This window comes from Rattus rattus, chromosome 9, assembly GCF_011064425.1.
Source record: "Rattus rattus isolate New Zealand chromosome 9, Rrattus_CSIRO_v1, whole genome shotgun sequence".
Lineage (NCBI taxonomy): Eukaryota > Metazoa > Chordata > Mammalia > Rodentia > Muridae > Rattus > Rattus rattus.
Window position 1 is genome coordinate 43182400 of NC_046162.1, and position 18432 is coordinate 43200831.

Sequence of the window (18432 nt, forward strand, 5' to 3'; positions counted from 1 at the left end):
GGGACACAATCCATTTGCCCTAGGGAGCTTAGATACCCCCCCCACCTCCTGGCAGTTCATCGAAAGTCCATGCAAGTGTCACATAATTAGACGAAAGAAAAGGTTGTCAGGAGAAGAAAGGATAGGGCCAAGGGGAAACAAACTTTACTTGTTTAAAGTTGAATCTAGTGGATGGGGAGGAGCAGTGGAAAGCAGAATTGCATGTGTCTGTGATTGTGAAGTCAGAAAGGAAATGTCCCTGGCCCAAAGGCAAGGGGACGGTCCTGAAAGCAGTGGCCACCTGGGTTTGCTGTAGGATTCTAAGCTAAGAGCTTCAGTTTCTGATTGACAGTCAGGAGAGAGCAGTCTGGGCTGGGTTAGGCAGGCAGTTCTCTACCCAGCCTGCATCCTTCAGCGCCCCCATGTGGTGGAATGAAGTTTTACTTCTTAAATATTTTCTTCCTGAAGAGAAGCTCAGTTTTGTGTTTGATTCTAGATTATAGTCACTGCATGTTTTTATTTTGCTATATTTTCCATTTCAAAAAAGATTAGCAGTAATAAAAAAGAAAAATTTAATTCATGCTACAGATTCAAATTCATGCTACAGATTTGAATCTATTAATGGGTTAAGAGTAAAGGTGTCAAAGGACAGGCAAGCTGGCTCAGGGGGTAAAGACACTTGTGGCCAAGCTTAAAGACCTGAGTTCGATTCCCTCACAGTGGGAGGAGAGAACTGACTCCCACAAGTTGTCTTCCAACTTCCACCCTTGTTCCATGGCCCCTCCCCGCCCCAAACACATAACTGGTGTGTGTGCCTGTAATAAAAAAACAATTCTTTGTAGAGACTAGGTGTTGGGGAGACAGCTCAGTGGGTAAAGTGTGGGTATGAGGACCTGAATTTGGATCCCAAACAGCCATGTGAAAAATCTATTCATGGCTGTGTATGATCCCAGGTCAGGGGCTGGAGTCAGGGAGGTTGTGTCACTGGACAGCTGGTCCAGCCACACCAGCGAGCTTCAGACCCAGCCAGAGACTCTATCTAAAAAATAACGGGGGAAGGGTGGGGAGATGGCTCAGCGGTTAAGAGCACCGACTGCTCTTCCAGAGGTCCTGAGTTTAATTCCCAGCAACCACATGGTGGTTCACAACCATCTGTAATGAGATCTGATGCCCTCTTCTGGTGTGTCTGAAGACAGCAACAGTGTAGCCACACACATAAAATAAATGAATCTTAAAAAACAAAACAAAACAAGGTGGGCAGCAATAGAGGAAGAACTCTGATATTGACCTATGACCTCTACATGCCTGCATGGGTTCTCTCTCTCTCTCTCTCTCTCTCTCTCTCTCTCTCTCTCTCTCTCTCTCTCTCTCCTCTCTCTCTCTCACACACACACACACACACACACACCTCAAAGGCTTTTGGTCTGGACTTGTATCTCAGTAGTGGGGCTCTTGTTCAACCCATGAGAATCCTTGTAATTCACACAAACATGCACGCATGCATGTATACATGTATGTTCTGGAGTCGGGCATCCCTCATCAGAAGTCTCCAATGGTGCCTAGCATACTGTAGATGGAGTGAGACAGCCTGTGTTCGGGCCCTGTGCTCAGCCTGTCTCAGAAGGAAGCAAATTCTCAATAACTACCAGCCATTTGGAACACAGCCCTCATGTTGCCACAATCCCAACTGCACAGCAGTGGTCTCAGTTTTCAAAACACTTGTTTTCCTCCCGACTGCATGTCGCCCCCACGCTCCATGTTGCTGCGTCACTACTGCAATGGTCACACACCACCTCAAAGGTCTGACTAAGCCACTTCCCATGTGGCCACCATTGCTCTTCCCAGGAGAGCTCTGGCTGTAGAACAGCGGCTTGCACTAAGTCACAGCCGCTGCCCCTGCTCTCCATGCTAACTTTTGGTCTCCTGACACCTAGTGGACAGTAGGTGGTGAGCACACAGCACCAACCAGAAAACCAGCAGACCTGGACTTTAGTGCTGACCCCGCCAGGACTGTGTCTCTCCCTCTTAGGGCCACTCTTAGCGTGAGAGGATTGAGTAGAGAGCCTAGAGCCCCTCCCGCCTCTGACACTCTCCAAATCTGGGGCACTTCATGGGGGGCCTGAAGCCATCTCAGGATATGACCTGGGTGTTTATTCTCCACTGTCAGCAAGTGGCTAAGCCGAGATGGGAAAACCTTTCGGAGCCCCAGTGCCTATTTGTGTTTTGTGACTCGACCACTCAGGGTGTGAACACCACCCTTCTGAGTGCCTTCTCACTCTGAGTAAGGTGTGAACTCCCTGCCCCAGGACCCAGTCTGCAGGCGCTTTGCTGCTCTGGTCCGGAAGCATAAAACTATCTTCTTTTCCAACCTGGAGGGGAAATGGCCAGCGATGTTCTAGGAAACTCATTCCCAGGCTCTGGATTTGTTTAGAGCCAGGCTGGGCACTTAGTTACAGCTCAGAGCAGATCCATCAGCCAGCCTGTGGAGGACCCAGAACAGGCTTCACAGCTCCCCGAGCCTCAGTTTCTCTATCTTTAAAGAGATATATAAAATCCAGGACAGTCCAAGGCAGGGTTGGGCAGGCACTGCAGAGGGAACATTATTCCCCTTGTGGTGGAGACCATGTCTCAATATATAAATATGAAGTCCAAGAACACCACAATTTCAAGAGGGAAGATTTGTCTTTGTCCCATACTTGCTGGCACTCACCTGGAACAAGGACATTTGGCATTACAGCCCTTTTTACCCTTTCAAACCAGACATCTTTTTAAGATAACATGAGCCTTGTTCTTGACAGGTGCAGTGGGCTACACCTTGTGATGTAGAGGGAGGAAGCTCAGGAGTCCACAGCCGGCCTGGGCTCCACAGTGAGGCACTATCTAGAAAACAAACAGGAACACCATGTGGAGGCAGATATTTGTAGGTGAAAGTTATAGATGCTATCCTTTGAGTCAGGTGTCATTTAAACTTGAACTTTTGCCAAATAGATTAAAATTGAACTTGTCCATAACCAATACGAAAGAAGGACAGTATTAAAGTCTCACCTTTTCATGGTTCAGTTAGCCTAGCAGGGAGTGGAACGGGGTAGGAAGTGGGCGCTTTGGGAGGTGACAGATTGAGCTGAACACGGAGGCAGACATTTCCTGCATGGGATTAGTGACTTTAAGAGTGTCCCGAGAGCCTGCTGCTTCTCGCTGTCCAGCGAGACATCCCCTAGGAATCCGAAATGGGCTCTCGTCATTCCCACGCCACCAGTTCCTTTACCTCGCAGTTCAAATTGTCCCAAAGTGTGAGGAAGAAATGTTCACTCTTTGTTTGTTGTTGTTTTTGAAGACAGGGCTCCTCTGTGTGGCCCTGGCTGTGCAGAAACTCACCCTTTCAGACCGACAGCCATTCATCGCCAAGGCCTTGACTTTTAACCCAGCCGTGAAACGTTTTCAGACACCTTTGCTTTACAGACAGCACATTTACTGTGCACTACTACTGGAAAGGGCGACTAGAGCTGTCTGTGTGGTACGAAGCAACCATGAAGGTGAATACGGTGAAAACAGCATAAAGTTTAATGTCAATTAAAAACAATGTACAGGCAGCGGCGGTCCGAGCTGTGTGTCCCCCCAGCATCCAGAGAAAGACCTGAGCTGAGGACTCACATCTGGAAGACCTGTTTGATTGCTTGTTTGAAGCTTCTAGCAGGGGAGATAGCTACCCTTGACTGAAGACTGGACCTCCTGCATTCAGGGAAGGTTGTGATGTGTAGGGTTATGGGGTCCCACATCTGCTGTGCCCCAGGGTGTGGCTGCTTGGGGAGGCAGGACTTGGGAAGTTTGGCCACACTTATTCCACACCATTGCTGAACAGGTGATGGGCTGTAGGGCAGCCCTGGGATACTGCTCCCGGGATGGGGAAGCACAGTCTGGGGCATGGGACACTGCCCAGAAGCTGGCTCAGGGGTCCCCGGGGCCTGCAAAGAGGCTGGGGCCATCAGGTTCTCAGGCTCTTGGGCATCCAGGTGCCACTGGAAGCCATGGAAGAGCTGAGAAGGAAGTGGGGGCCCATGGGGCTGGATCTAGCCCTGTGCTGAGGGGGAGAGGGAGGAAGCTCTGGCTGGTTCTGCGGGGAGGGGAGGGGTCGGGTCTTTGGTTTGACTGTGGTAGGCTGCTGGCTTGGTTTGGTGGAGGCCAGGGCTGGAAACACAGGGAGGCCTTCTATGGGAGGTTAGGCTCTGTGGGCAAAGGCCTTCTCTGTGGCTCCCCATGGCGGATCCTGATGATAAAATAGACATTTGTTGTCATGGTGGAAAGTAGATGAGTAAAACCGTACCCCACTTCTCAGGGTGGGCCTGAGATTAACTACCTTTTGCAGGGAGGAGTGTCTAGGAAGGAAAGCTCATTGGCTAAGCCTCCAGGCCTTTAGTTACCTCATTATAACGGATATCTGTCTGTGCTAAGCTATTCCACCAATCAGGGCTTAGGGATGGAGAGTTCCTTAGGAATACGTCTTTGTTGTACATGTATCCTGTTCCCATTGATTGGGGTGGTCAACTGTGACAGGGACTCACTTTGTCTAACATTCATGTCTTAACTGGCCATCCAGGATGTCAGTTACCTGTGTACATGACTCTTTCTGTCAAGTAGGACATCAATTCCCAGGGAGGTCTTGGGAACTTAAAACTGTACTTGACACCAATTCAAAATGGAAGTCTTATTCCAAATGGCTTCTTATATTGGTGCAGGTGTCTCTCATGTTGGGGTGCATCCCAGGGGCAGTTTAGAAAAGCAAAAATCATAACAGCTCATACACAGGTGCAGGAGGTGCAGCCGGGCGGTTGGTTTGAGTCCAAGCTTATTGTGGGTAACTGTACAAAGCAGTTCTGACTGACCTGTAATGTGATTGGTTTCCAAGAACACAAAAGCACAGAACATAACAGAATATGCGGTCACCTCAGGCATGCTCTTAGCAACAGTGGTAACAGCGTAACAAGAAAGGCAGCAGTTACCCAGGCCTTAACATTTCATGAATCCATTTTGTTGTTGTTGTTTTGTTTTGAGGCAGGGTTTCTCTGTGTAGTCCTGGCTGTCCTGGAACTTGCTCTGTAGACTAGGCTGGTCTTGAACTCAGAGATTCATCTGTCTGTGCCCCCAGAGTGCTGGGATTAAAGGTGTGTGCCTCCACCACTCAGTTCTAAATGTTTATTCTTAAACGGAGAGGTTTAGAGAGGAGTGGGGAAGAAAGCTTCATAACCCATATCTCCCCCCTCCCAGATCCCCAGGTTTCCAGACAACTGCTCCTGAGGTCACTTTCCAGCTCCCAGAGTTTCTCCTCTGAGAACCATGCAGTGCACACAGAAGGCTGCTCAGCCACGTTTGTGTGGCCAAGTCTGCCCTCCCTGTTCGTCGTCTGTATTTTAGGAATCGGGAGTTTGAAACGGAAACACATAGAGGTGGGGAGCACCCAAGGACTGTGGAAGGGAACACAGTGGATGACCCTGCAAGATCAGACACTATGTGGGCCACTGTGGCTTATCTGAAGCAGGTTCCATGGAAACAGTATCCTCTTGCTCTATTCCCTGCTGCTGGGAGTTTCCTCCTCCTCCACACGACCCAGCAGCCCCCAGCCTCTCTCCCCCTTTCTTCCCACCACAGTTGACTGGGCCAAGGAGTGGCTGCTAATGAATGCTGGGTCAAGAAGCCCCTCTGCTGAGGGATTTGGACTTGGGAAAGAAAGCCTCCGTTCCATCTGGCTGCTCTTTTGGATAGAGGTTCTGGAGCGTGGATGACAGCTGTTGTCTGTTATGTGAACCGGAAACAGAAAGCCACCTAATAATGAGAGAGAAAAAGTGACAGCCAGTGTACCAAGAAAGCGACAAAGAGCAGGCCACACCCCCACCTCTACAGCTCCTTGTCCTCAGCTCCAGGAATTTTCTGAAGCCCCTGGGTTCTGAGAGACCCTCAGTCCCCTCACACTGACCACTGCCCCCATCATCGACTCCTAGTGAATTTTCATGGCTCTGACACAAAGAGTTGTCACAGGCCATGGCTGCCTGACTGGGGGTGGGATGGGGGGAGGGAGCAGGCTGAGGGTAAGGCCACTCTTGAGTGTGACCTTGATAAACAGATGTAACTTGGTGGAAATGGAGGGGACATTCCACGCAGTGGTACAACATACACATAGTCAAAGGGTTAGAAAGGGCTGAATCTGTTACTAGGCTATTGAAGAATTGGGTGTTTTGGGGTCCTTAGGAAGTATTTTAAAATCTCAAATCTAAACCAAGTAGGGTGTATGATAGGCTTATGGGTATAGTGTTGCAAACGTGACACCTGACACTGAGATACGCTGGCTGTGTGTGGTAGTGCAGTCTGTGATTCCCATTTTATAGGTGGGAAAACTGAGACCTGGGAAGGTACCAACATAGGATTCAAACTCAGGCTGCTGGCCCTTTATAACCACAGTGGAACTCCGTAGCAAGGAGTGATGCCATGTGGAAAAAGTGTGGCGTGGCTGGTAATTGGCTCCTTGTGACTCAGGTCTCAGATTTAGAGTCTGAGTTTAAAGTTTCCAGTTCCAACCTGAGACTTTAATACCTTAATCCTGGGGAGTGACCTGAGGCTTTAATATCTTAATCCTGCCGAGTCTGTTTCCCGAGATGACTTAAACTCCCTACGCTTGAATTTGCCTTAAGAGTGGAAAGGGTCGAGTAACCACAGGCCCAAGTGAGTGAGGATCAGGCCTTTTGTACGGAGGCGCTTACAATCAGTGACTTAGCTTTTCCCATGCAGAAGGAAACTGTTAAGGGAATTAATTACGAATGCCATTCTGTGCGCTGGCTGGTTTGTGGGCTCTCTAATCACCTCAAATCTTGTTGCACTTGACTGCGGCTTGGCTCACACACACTCCACCATGCACAATACCTCCCCTGCTCTGGACGGTCAGCTGCACACGGAGCGCTGAGATAAAGGAGACAGATCCCACTGTTGGCTGAGAAGCCCGACGGCTGTATACACTTACAGGTTTCCCTTGATCCATGAACCAAATGTGTTTTCTCTCATGTAGGCAGTGGCTCTATGAGACTCAGTTCTGACCAAGGGGGCACCAGAAGAAGCTGGCTGGGGATTCTGGAAAAGACTTCTCTCCACACCCTCTCCCCTGCCTTGACTTTGACTGTACAAGGCTCGTGTGGCTTCCAGAAGCCATAGAGAAAAGTTAGAAGAGGCTTAGACGTACCAATGGGAGCCCCAAAGCAAACCAGCAGGCAGCTGACTCCAGCCTATGTACTTAGAGCACGGTCAAGTCCTTCGTCCTTAGTTGGCGGTGTGGCCACTCTGATCGCCCCATCTCAGATGTGAAGAGCGGATCCTAAAACCAACCAGCTATGCCAGTTATCCCAGAAATATTTGACAAGCTAAAGATTGTAGGGTAATAGCACTGAAGCCAAATTTGTCAAATTTGGAGGGAGACTTCCTGGGAGGGAAGCAGAGTGTCTGGTAAGAGAGGCCACCAGAGGTCTCGTTCAACTTCCCCACTGTCCGGATGGGAAACCCAAGGCCTGGCACAGGGCAGGAGTGTGTGAGCTGAGACCTGGGGCAGATCAAGGGGCTTGGGGGAAGGCAGGCTCATTTCCTGTGGAGAGAGCCTATCTACAGCCTTACTCTTCATGAGGCGCTTTCTAAGCACACAAATGAGGAGACTGCAACAGGAACGTGACTGCCTGCCCGAGGTCCTGCAGCTGATGGTCCTGCAGCTGATGGATTCTTGGTGGCAGGTTAGGTCTAAGGCCATCAGCTCCTGAAATCAGCATCGCTGGCCCCAAAGAATTTTTCAATTGAAATTCCTTCATAAATGTTGGCATGCATTTAAAAAAAAAATTACACATTAGGAAGACTCTCCTTGACAGTCTTGAAGCCCAGGGGAGGGAGTTGTTTGTCCATCCACCTGTAGTTGCATCTTAAGGCTGCTTGAGGGGAAGCTAATGATGGCCCAGTGCTTTCCTCAGGTCTACACTCAGAGCAAAGATGAGCTCGCACCACTCAGTGACAATGGAGCTGCTGTAGCTTAGATGGTTTTAAACCTTTTTATTGACGTGTACTAGTTACATGTAACAATAGGTTTCTTTATTGCCTTTCATAGATGTATATAATGTGTTTAAAGACTTTAAATGTATGGATGACAGAGTTGCTCCCCTGTCAGGGTCTGAGAAGAGGGGGAGCAGGTGGCGGCCCGGGAAGATGCTGGTCTTTGGCATAAATTACAATCGTTTAGGGATCGTTTCTCAGACTCAGGTTAGAAGTGAGAGTTCAGACAAATGAGGTTGACATTGATGCTTTGAACACCTCAGAGGGGGAGAATGGATTTATCAGGAGTGAAAAAGAAGAGCTTGCTAGGAGTCAAAGAGAATAAAAAGTCCAGCACTCGTGTTCCTTCTCCTACCAAATTGCAAGGACCGCTCTGAGGAGAAGTCCAAGGATCGCTCTAAAGATAAAAGGGCCACTAAAGAGTCAAGTGAGAAGGGTCGTGGCATAGGTAAGAGTGGGAAGAGACGTGGTGCTTCAAGGGGAAGCAGCAGCACCAGGTCTGGGTCCAGCTCAGCCTCCAACTCGGGCTCCAGCACCAGCACCAGAACCAGCACCAGCACGGGCTCAGGGAGTGGCTGTTGCTCCTCCTCTGCATTCAGCCACTCAGGAAGCTCCAGCCTGTCCCGAAGCTCCAGTTCTAGCAGCTCCTCCCACTCCCCAAGCCCTTCTCTGCTCAGGCATGTCAACGTCAACAACAACAACGTCAACGTCAACGGGCAGTGTTCCTGCTCCAAATGTTTGATATGTGATGTGTGTATGTATATATATGTGTGTGTGTGTGTGTGTTTGATATGTGGTGTATGTGTGATGTATGTGCATATGTGTATATGTGGTGTATGTGTGATGTGTATGCATATGTGTATGTGTATATGTGTGTATGTTTGATATGTGGTGTGTGTGAGACATGTCTACATAGACAGGACAACTTTTAGACTCAGTTTTCCTCTTCCTTCTTTTCGTAGATTCAAGGGAATGAACTCGGGTTATCAGGCTTATGTGGTAAGCACCTTTACCCTCTGAGCAATCCTGTCAGCCCCCTAGATAATGTATTTTGAACGCATTCACCCCATCTCTCTCTTCCTATTCCCACTGACTCTTCCCAGTGATCCCCTCCTCTCCTCCTCTGATGACTCAGCGAGCTTCATTAGTGTTGCTTACAGAAGCACGACAGGACTTTAAATTTAGTAGTGGCTAAACTACTGAAGAAAATGCTACTCTTTCCCCAAGGATCGTCTGCGAATGGATCCTCAGGGTGCGTGGGGCTAACGAGCTCCTCCGCACTTCTGTTACAAGGCACACATCTCATGCAGGCCTTGTATAATCAAGGCTGCTATGAGTTTCAGAGTGTGATAGCCACATCATGCCTAGCAGACAGTGTTCCACAGGACCCATGCCACCCTTGGCTCTTACATTCTTTATAGTTCTTCTTCCGTGGTGTTCCTGAGCCCTGGAGGGGAGTGACAGATACCTCATTTAGGGCTCAGCTTTCAGTAGTCATTCATTCTTAGCACTTTGACTAGTTCTGAGCCTCTGTGCTATTGCACAGAGCTCCTCTGACCAAAGCTAGCAGCGGCGCTCATCTACGGGCCTAAACATAATTATCCAGAAGGCAATTTAATGGGCACATCACTCAGAAAAACAACGGTAGTTTCCCTAATAGGACCTGTGACATCTAAGCCACAAAATTTTGACGAGGTTTATAGTACCAGCTGAGACTTCCGCCCCAGTGGAGCAGGTCACTAATTCAGTCAGAAAACAATTGGTTATCTCCATAACAGACTTACTGTTATTGTACCAGCAGGTATATGTTGCCTGCCTGGCTGGCAGTGTACATATAGGCATATAGCTGATTAAGACTGTTGGTGATAATTTTCCTCCAGTCGCCTCCATAGTACTTTCTGGTACCACGAAGGGCTAGCCAGCAGGAAGTATAGGTTGCACATGATTATTTTTCAGAGGCCCATGAGTTAAAGAGCTTGATCTCACTATTGGTGAGTGTTAGAAATACTCTACAGAGGTAGAGTTTAGTAGGAAGTCTTTAGGTCACTGGGGGTAGGCCCTGGAAAGGATTGTGTGATCCACCTTTCCCCTGCTTTTTCCTTTCTTCCTTCCTTCCCTTTTTAAAATTTTTTTTGTTTCTTTGAGACAGGGTTTCTATGTGTAGCCCTGACTATCCTGGAAATCACTTTGTATACCAGGCTGGCCTCGAACTCAGATATTCTTCTGCCTCTGCCTCCCAACTGCAGGGATTAAAGGTGTGCTCCACCCCCTCCTGTCTCTCTTTTGTTTCCTGATCAAGAGCTGAACGATCCCATATGCTGTCTCATCCAATAGAAGACAGTTGACTCATGGGCTGAAGGTTGATAAAGTCAGGTACTATTGTAACAGAATAACAACAAAAGGATTGTGGGTGCGATCACTGGCTTATTCATTCCCACAACAAACATTAGCTGGGCTATTTCAGACTCGAGACTCTAGGCCGAGTGCTAATATCAGAGATGAATAAGACGACGTGCCTTGTCCTTTGGAACTCAACCCAGAGGCAGACAGTATCTGAAAAAGCCGTGTCAGGCAGTGGAAAGTGCTGGGCTGGCCCTCTGGATGGGTGGTTAGTTGAGATTGATTGGTCAGAGAAAGGCTTTCTGATGGGCTGATTCTGGAGCTGGGGAAGGCAAATATGAATTTGGCATCTGTGAGCACCTGAGGTAAATCTCTAGATTTCTTAGTAAACAGCCAGCATCTAGTGAAAGGGGCAGTGGGATACAAACCAAGATCGAGAAGTACTGGGGTGAATTGTGTAGGCCACAGCCGGGTTCAAGCCTGGTGAGTCATGGATTGGGCAGGGCTGATCAGGGTTGGGGGTTTTGGAAGACAGGTAGAGAGATGTGTGGGGTCTTCAATCTGCTATTCCTGGGGTTGATGAGCTTAAGTCAATCAGAGGTTGTGGGTGGACCCCGAGGCAAGGCCAGGCTCTCTCCCTCTCTAGCCTCTCATTTTCTATGCCATCTACCACTTGCTTGGGGAGGTAGAGCTATGGAACTTGGGGGATTTATTTTTAGTGTCCTCAACAGCCAGAAAAGGAGACGTCTTTCAGGGTTCATCCCTTGTTCCTATGGAAATCGAGGAGTGGCCACTAAGCGTGCAATACTGTTTATCATCTGTTCAGATCTCATTCTCTTGTGGTATCTGAGAGGTGGATTGCAGAGATGGCCAGAAGGTAGGATGGAGGCCCTGGCAGAGAGTAGTGAGCTACTAAAAGCCTGAAGAGCTGAAGGGGTCCTGGCTGCCTGATCTTGCTGGGAGGGCCGCGTATTAAAAATAACTGAATAATAATAATGAAATAATAACTAATAATTAATAATGAAAAGCTAATGAATAATTGGGAATGCTGAATGATGTAGCTAGCTCAGGGGAGGCTGATCTCTGGAACCTTGGCTTAGTCAAGGCCCTAGACACACGGTGCTACAGAAAGTGTTCAAAAAAATACTCACTGATGTTTTGGCTGGAAGCTTGCTTTTCACACTTAGGGTCTTGAAGGATGCCCTTAGTCATTAAACTGTCAACATGACTGGGGAATCCTAGTATGGTGTCACTTCATTAACCGGGTGATGGACATCTTGCTTGGAGATAATATTCTATCCATAAGAGCCTCCTCAGTATTCAGCTTTGGTCTCCTTTTCCGAGTCTGCATTTCTATGAGCTGGCAGCCACTGATAGGCTTGTGGGCACCCTGCAAGTTCTGATGTGGACAGAGGGAGAGGAGAGTTGGTTACGCTCTCTAGGGATGACACTGACTGACAAAACATGCAGCCTTGAGGTCACCTCTGGGTTTCATCATCTTGACTGCTCAATAACTTCTCATGGGGCGGTGGGGAGTCCCTGTGTATTTGGCTTTGCTTCTCTCATGTACAAAGCGGGAAGCTGAGTTCGCATGATGGGCTGCTGTAGAGAAGTGTCTTCTCGCCTTCCTTACATTGCCAGCCCCTGCTGGAATCCTACAGAACATTCTTGTCTAAATCAATTCCACTGTCATATCAGACTCATGGGCTCTGTGCTCCGGACGGCTGCTTTAAACGGTGCATTTGTCTTACTGCCCGGGAAGGCAGCTCAGAACAGAACACTGTGAAGCAGTTGTTTACTGTAAACTAAGGTGGAATCTCCAAATCAGACCTCGTTTTATTCAGCTCCTCAGTTTATTTAGCTCCGTGGTAGAGTGCTTGCCTAGCGAGCGCAAGGGCCTGGGTTCAGTACCCAGCTCCGAAAAAAAGGAAAAAAGAAGAAAAAAAATAACAGCTAGGGCTGCTTCTGATTCTAGCATGGTACTGGGGATTCACGACGATCAAACATTCACATTCTCAAGAACTTCGCATCCCCTGAACATTTAGGGCCGTGTGTGTGCGTGAGTGTCTTTATGCTTTGAAAACATGTGCTTTTGTAAATGTAGAAAAACCTGAGGCAGCTTGATTAAATCGCGGAAGCTGTGCAGAGGGTCTCCGTGTGTCATTCGGCCAGTGAATTCACAGTATTCTGTGGCTTCAGACTGCAAGTCAGAAAGAATGCCTGTGTATTCCTCTCTCCTTCCTCCCTGCTCCTGCTGGCCCCAATCCACTCTAGCCACTCCCCTTCTGTCATGTCATATCGATGTGTTCCATATATCTGTATATTTGCATATGATATATGTAGTCTTGCTTCTTTTTGTTATAGTTGGTGACCTTTCCCTCTGAACAGTGACATTCATCATTCTAAAGGCATCATAATTGTTGGCAAAAATAGTTGGAAATGGAGGATATTGTGTTAAGTGGAATGTCCTACTTAGGGTTTCCATTGCTGTGAACAGACACCATGACCAAGGCAACTCTTATAAAGGACAACATTTACTTGGGGCTGGCTTGCAGGTTTCTGAGGTTCAGTCTATTGTTATCATCATTGTGGGAAGCCTGGCAGTACCCAGGCAGGCATGGCACTGGAGGAGCTGAGAGTTCTACATCTTGTTCAGAAGGCAAAAAGGAGACCCACTCCTCTGTCCTGGGCGGAGCTTAATCATAACACCTTAAAACCCACCCCCACAGTGATGTACTTCCTTCACCAAGGCCACGCCTACTCCATCAAGGCCACACCTCCTTATAGTGCCACCTCTCATGGGCCAGCACATTCAAACCTCCGCATGAAAGAAGCCAGTCAGAGAAAAATAAATATTGCACACTCTCATTTAAATATGAAAGCTGGAAAAGTTGGTCTTAAAGAAAAAAGGAGTATAATAGATATTTCGAGAGCCTGGGAGAGGTGGAGGCAAATAGAGGTTGGAGAGTGGGAACTGAAATACGGTTAGATGAGATAGATAAGGCTTGCATGATCTTCTATGCTAACATGAGATGGTGAGGAGCTGGTGGTCGGTTGCAACTGATCAGATATTTGTCTGAAGAATGTGAAATAAGGACATGGCAGTACTCTGTGTCCTGATGTGGCTGTCACCTACGGAGTACTTGGACCGGGTCATCACTCTGTGCTCCATAAACGTGGGTGGTAACGAGTCAGCTAAAGAAGAAAGGAATGAAACAGAGCAGAAAACATAAAGATACAGTTGTAACTTCGCTCTTACTCAGAATGCTTGACATGAGTTTCACTGCTTAAACCAAAGGTCTTGGAGACTGTCGAGCAATTACAGATGCCACAGGGGAAGGACTGGATTCTGGGGCAAGTTCCTGCAGCTGCCGGCACCTGGGATAAAATGCAGCTGGAAAAAAAGCCCACTGGACTTGGTGCTAAGAACTTTTTGTTGTGTTTGTCTTTGGAAACTCACTGTATAACTCAGTGTGGCCTTGAACTCGTGAAGCCCTCCTGTCCCAGCCTCTTGAGTGCTGGGGTAACAGTTCACTGCCATTTCTGGGTGAGCGATTTGGTTGTTTCCTAGACTGAGGGTGGAACCCAGGATCGAGTGCAAACTAAGCCAGCGCTTTACCACTCAGCCTAAGCTAAGAACATTCTAATGGCAAAACTTTGGAGAAGAAAAGCATGGACTGTTTGCATTGTGACCCTATTGGCTAGAGATATGACGGACAAGATAACCTGAAGAAAGGCATTAGGCTAGGGAGGCAGGCTATAGGGAGAAGCACTGTTCTCTAGGCACCACTGGATGGGGTTTTAATGTTAAGCCTTCAATGTACATTGTGGCATGTGAAACTCTCTCTACTGGTTTAGACCACAGATGCTCATGGAATAAATTTCCCTAATTCCCCGCCCCCAGTCTTCAGCCCTTGCAGTAACGATGTTGTGTAGCTTGGTGTCTATATGCAGGTGAGGGCTGGCACAAGTTAGGTCAAGGCCATGATTGGACAGTAAAAAAAAATAAAGCGGGGACAAAGCTTTTGTAAGGTGGGAGAGAAGGGGAAGGAGAGGAGAATCAAGATGGAGATGGAGAAGGATAACCCAGATCCGGGTGGCCTTGAATTGCCAAGGTAGCTGGGATAGATTTCTGTAGGCAAATTTATCTTATCTGGGTGGGCGGTTTATGTCCTTATCAACTGGTTGTGAGTTCATTGTGAGGATGTATCGTAGACTGAGAATTTAACATATAAATCTGATTGATAAAGTACAGTTTATTGAGTCATGACTTCACTGGCTTGTTGGGAGTGTGAGCAGAGTCTGTGGCAGGGAGCTGTGATAGGCCAGCCCATGCTGGACTTCCAGAGAGCCGCTGAGATAAATTAGCGCTAGTTCCTGTGGCTTGACAGAGCCGGAACTAGTGAGAGAGCAGCTGTCTGGGTCAGAGAGAGCCTGAGAAAGAAGTGCAGAGTGGTAGGCACCGGAACCACTTGTGCTGCATTTTTACCATAACATTTTTAAAAAACTGCAGGTGGAGGTTTTGCTTGAATGCATGTCTGTGCACCATATGTGTGCCTGGCACTTCAGGAGGCCAGAAGATGGCACCAGATCCCCTGGAACTGGAGTTACCATGTAAGAACCATAGGGCAGAGCTGCAATGTAGGTGCTGGGAATCGAACCCAGGTCCTTTGGAAAAAAAATCAATGCTTTCTGCTGAGCCACCTCCATTCCAACAACTGCTCAACAGTGTTTTATATCTTACACGGCCTTTCTAGGTTAAACCACAGAAGTTTCCATTGATCTCTTCATTAGTTAAATGACAGAACAATGGTTTTTAAATCTTCAGGGTGTGGGGGAGCATTGCTAATAAAGAGCATTGGTGTGGGAGAGCATTGGTGTGGGAGAGCATTGCTCTGGGGGTGGACTAGGTTTGACCCTTTCGGCATTTTCTAAGTGACCTAGGTAAGTCATTCTCTCCTCTCTGGAGTTGTGGTATGGGTGGAACTGAATTCTGTTGTCTGTCCATCATGAGTGAGCAGTGTTGGGGAAGGGACAGGGATGGATCCTTCCTATCTTATTGTTTACCTGGAAGACATCGATCTGGGCTTTAAATACGGAAACTATGATCTTGAGTCACAAACAAGCCGGTGACTCTGGGCAGGGCACCTTTCTTTATATGAGTCTATTTCCTCATTGATTGAATAGGGGGTACATTAGGCTTTGACCCTTTGTTTGATCTGGAGTGACCATGGTTGGCAGGCCAGATCTCATACTCATGGATTTGTCCAGGGCTATGTGCGTTGGGGAACTGAATGTTGTCATGTCCCATTAGCATCACAGATCTGAGTCCCAAGTGTTGGGCATCCTAAGAAAGGGAATATGGATCTCCCAGCTCCTCTATCTTACCAAAAATTAAGTTTAAATGGGGAAGACAACTTCCTCAGGATCATAAATCAGTGGCTTCTACATTGAGAACAGGCCTCAGGGCCCTGGAACTCAGCCCTGATTGTCTTCCCAAAAGAAAACCTGCTTCTGTTTCATTAGCTTGCCTGATAGTGGCTTGCATCTCAGCTTAACTCTATGTAGCATGACTTTAGGTACTTGTGTGTTAGTGTGTTAGTAGCATGCGGCCTACTAGCAGTCAAATATTGTCGTTAGAAAAGATACTTCAAACATATGCACTTGAGAATGTCTCTGGCTCTGCATTTTCCCATGAGTTCTGATCTTGATTCTATTTCGATTTTCAGGGGAACGGGAACCTTTTTTGTAGTAGCTCTCCTTGTGGTTGAGGGATCTGGTGAGACCATTTTTTCCAAGGGGTCCATGAGCTGAGAATTATTTTTAACAATCACACCAAATTACATGTATTTTCACTCTTACTGATGCTGGAGGTCTTTGCGGGGGAGGGTGCCATGGTATGAGATGTGGTACCAGGACAACCTGGAAACAAGGCTGGAGTTACAGCATCTACTGTCCAGCCATGTTCATAGGAATATACTCACGCCTGTATACTTTGTGTAACTCTGAAATTATTTATGCTTAGACCAGTGGTTCTCAACCTGTGGGAGGTGACCCCTCTGGGGGTTGAACGACCCTTTCACAGGGGTCACCTAAGACCACCTGCATATCAGATATTTACATCACGATTCATAACACTAGTAAAATTACAGCTATGAAGTAGCAGTGGAATAATTTTATGGCTGGGGGTCGTCATAACATGAGGAACTGTATTAAAGGGTCACAGCATTAGGAAGGTTGAGGACCACTGGCTTGGATGGTATTTGAGAGGAAAGTAACTGGTTCATACTACAAGTAAGTATTCGGCCCATCTGCCAAGTGGTCAGGATTCTAGCTGAGGGTCCTCTCTGACCCCAGAGCCACACAGAACTGGCTTGCTCTCCAACCCATTCCAATGTCATTACATTATGATGCCGTAAGGTGTCCTTTCCCAACAGAGCCCCTTTGTCTTCACCAGGATGGTATTTTTCTGAATGGCAGGTAAACATTAACTGTGTCTACCGGTCAGCATCTAGGGATAGTCCTAGAGCATGGTCGTGCTTTGGAAAAAGTTAGCTGTGAACTTCAGCAAAGGTCTGACAGGCATACATATGTCTTACCAGAAGGAAGATGGGGGAGCGGGGAGCAGGGACTCAAATGCACCACCCCGTAAGGAAATTGCATACCGTAGCCACCCATAGCTGCTGCAAAGGAAAGCAGAATGCAACGTCGTGCACAGAAGTCTTAAAGGAATGGACAAACGGGCCAATCAAATGAAGAGTTTCCAAAAGAAAAATGCAAATGGCCAAGAATTTTTTTTAAAAAAGTGTTCAACACCTCTAACAATCAGGGAGATGCAAATTAAAACTACTGAGGGATACCTCCTCATCCCAGTCAGAGTGGCTATCATCAAGAAATCTGATGAGGCCGGCAAGAATATGGTAAGTGGAACCTTTATTAACTATGGGGGTAGGGATACAAACTAAGACAGCTGTAATGGAAATTAGTGTAGAGGTTTCTCAAAAAATCGAAAACAGAAAGGTGACCCAGCTATACCACTTCTGGGCATACGTCCAAAAGACTCCATATTCTTCCACAGAAGAATGCATGTTCAGTGCTTATTGACGCTCTTACTCATGACATCTGGAGTCCGTCTCTCTGCCCATCAACAGACGAATGGAATGAAAACATGGCTGTCTTAGTTAGGGTTACTATAGCTGTGAGAAAACACCACGTCTAAAAACAACTCATGGAGGAAAGGGTTTATTCAGCTCACAGTTCCATACAATTCATCATGGAAGGAAGTCAGGACAGGAACTCAATCAGGGCAGGAGCGTAGAGGCAGAAACTGATGCAGAGGCCATGGAGGGTGCTGCTTACTGGCTTGCTCCTCGTGGCTTGCTCAGCCTGCTTTCTTGTAGAACCCAGGACCACCAGCCCAGGATGAACCCACACACAATGGGCTGGGCCTCCCCCATCAGTCACTGATTAAGAACACGCCTTACAGCCAGATCTTGTGGAGGCATTTCCTCAGCTGAAGCTCCTTCCTCTCTGATGACTCTAGCTTTTGTCAGGTTGACATAAAAATAGCTATAATGAACACTAAAGCTATGAAATTTGCAGGAAATGAATCTGGAAAGTCTAACATTAACCAAGGTGACCCAAACTCAGAAGGATTGGAGCCACATGCTCTCCTATGCTTGCAATGTACACATGAGTGTATGCAAATGAGGGTAAAAGTGGGCAGACAAGGTACTAGGAAGGAGACGAGGAGAGACTTAAGACTGCTAAGGGAGGATGTATGACCACTGGGATAAGGGGTTGGGACCAAAGGATACATGATCTTAAAGAAAGGAGGCTGGAGGGACTTACAAGGGGACAGTGAATAGGGAAGGGAGAGGAAGGAGAATTATCAAATGCTTTGTTTGATACTGCCCTAACGGTAGTTAACACTTTACGGTCAATCTTAAAAAATGAAGAAGCTTTAAAAAATATCAAAGGACCAGAAGAAACAACCATGGTAATCCAGCCTCGGACCCAGTGGTCACTCATGATCAGAGACAT